The sequence below is a fragment of the Echinops telfairi genome, unplaced genomic scaffold, assembly GCF_000313985.2.
Source record: "Echinops telfairi isolate 266 unplaced genomic scaffold, ASM31398v2 ScPeMD7_3533;HRSCAF=4204_0, whole genome shotgun sequence".
In the NCBI taxonomy this organism is placed as follows: domain Eukaryota; kingdom Metazoa; phylum Chordata; class Mammalia; order Afrosoricida; family Tenrecidae; genus Echinops; species Echinops telfairi.
Window position 1 is genome coordinate 92,971,981 of NW_022107431.1, and position 2,066 is coordinate 92,974,046.

General features: G+C 38.6%; 1 pseudogene; it reads right to left on the reverse strand.

Annotated features, from left to right (window-relative positions):
* Nucleotides 1–1,612: 1,612 nt before the first annotated feature.
* On the reverse strand, nt 1,613–1,748 carry LOC115871082 (annotated as a pseudogene).
* Nucleotides 1,749–2,066: the final 318 nt, after the last annotated feature.

Below are 2,066 nucleotides of genomic sequence, written 5' to 3' on the forward strand. Positions count from 1 at the left end.
TGGATCTACAATTAATGTTCATGGAAGCTGCAGTCAAGAGATCAAACAATGCATTGCATTGGGTAAATCTGCTGCACAAGACCTCTTTAAGTGTTGAGAAGCAAGAATGTTACTTTGAGGACTTAAATGTGCTTGATTCAATCACCATGAGAAAGTTGGACACTAAAAATTGCATGTGAGAGTTGGACATTGAACAAGGAAGATCAACAAAAAATTGATATGTATGAATTGTAGTGCTGGCAAATAATATTGAAAGTAACATGGACTGCCAAAAGAACAAACAAATCTCTCATGGAAGAAGCACAATCAGAATACTCCTTAGAAGCAAGGATGGCGAGACTTTGTCTTACCTACTTTGGACATGTTATCAGGAGTAACCAATCACTGGAAAAAGACATCATGCTTGGTAAATTACAGGCAGCCAAAAAGAGGAACATTTGCAGTACGATGCATTGACATGGTGCCTGAAACAATAAGCTCAAATATCACAACAATTACGGAGTTTCTCTGGGTCTGGGCCATCTATCACTCTGTTGTACAGACAGTCAGTATGAGTGGAAAGCAATGCAATGCACCTGACAACAACAAGTGTCTACTCTCTGGTCTCTTGGGTCCCCTTCCACCTCTTCCCCTCCCACCCTTGGTAACCATCAACATCTCTTTCTTCTAGTATTAATAACTTTTTTAACTTGGGGTTTTTGTTTTACAACAATGGTGTCATACCTTTTGTGACTGACCAACTTCATTCAGCATAATATCCTCAAACCTCATCCATGTCAAGATGTGTTTCCACTTTCATCTTGATTATTTAGTGATACATAGTATTCCATTACGTGTATGTACCAAAGCTTATTTATACATTCTTCTACTGATGGAAATTTAGGCTGTTTCCATCCTCTTGCTATTGTGACTAGTGCTTCCATGAATATGTGTGTGCATATATCTATTGGTGCTACAACTCTTGCTTCTTTAGAGTACATACTGAATAAAGGGGTTTCTGGGTCATATGTTATTCCTACTCTTAGTTATTTGAAGAAGTGTCATAATGCTTTCCACATTAGTGGTATAGTCTTACAGTCCCATTAGCAGTGTATGAGGGTTCCAATCGCTCCATACCCTCTCCACTATTTGTTATTTTTGCTTTTTAAAAACTTTGCCAGCATGAGATGGTATCTCATTTTGATTTGCATGTCTCGGATGGCTAGTGAGCAAGAACAATTCTTTATATATGTGTTGACCTCCTAGATGGCATTTCGGCAATTGTATAGTCATCTCCTCAGCTCATTTTTAATTGGATTATTCATCTTTTTCTTATTGAGGCTTACAGTTTTCTTAGATTTTAGAGATTAGTCTCCTTCCAAATTTCATTGCCAAAAAGTTCCCCCTTCTGTGGATTCAGTTTTACGTAAGTCACTTATTTTTAGAAGGCACCAGTCCTCTATTTTGTGTTATATTTTGTGCATTCGTACATATGTTTGATAGTGTGTTTATGCTGTGTATTAGAGCACTTCAATGTATCCCTAATTTTTCACAGATTATCTTTATAATCCTAGGGTTCACATATTTTTTGATTCATCTAGAGTTTGTTTTTCTTTCTTTCTTTAAAATTTTTCCTTGTCCCAGCATTTGAGGATAGAGCCAGCCGACGGGTAGCTGGCACCAAAGACATGACGCCGAGGGGACCGGAGTCCTCTCCCTCTGCCTCCATACATAACGGGGACCGGGACTGCACACCTGGCCCCTAGAGTTTGGCTTTGTGGAGTTTTATGGAGGGAGGTATGGGTCTTGTTTCATTTTTCTGCAAATGTATATCTAATTTTTCCAGGATTATTTGTGGAAAGGGCTCTTTCTTCCTCATTTAATGAGTTTCATCCTATTGTAAAAAATCAGTTGTCCGTAGGTACATGCATTTATGTCTGGGTTCTCTATTCCATTGGTCTATGTAACTGCTGTGGTACAAGGACCAGGCTGTTTTGAGGATTATGGCTATGTAGTAGATTTTCAGGTCAAGGAGTGAGAGGCTTCCTGCTTTATTCTTCTTCAGTAGTGATTTCCTTATCCTCTCT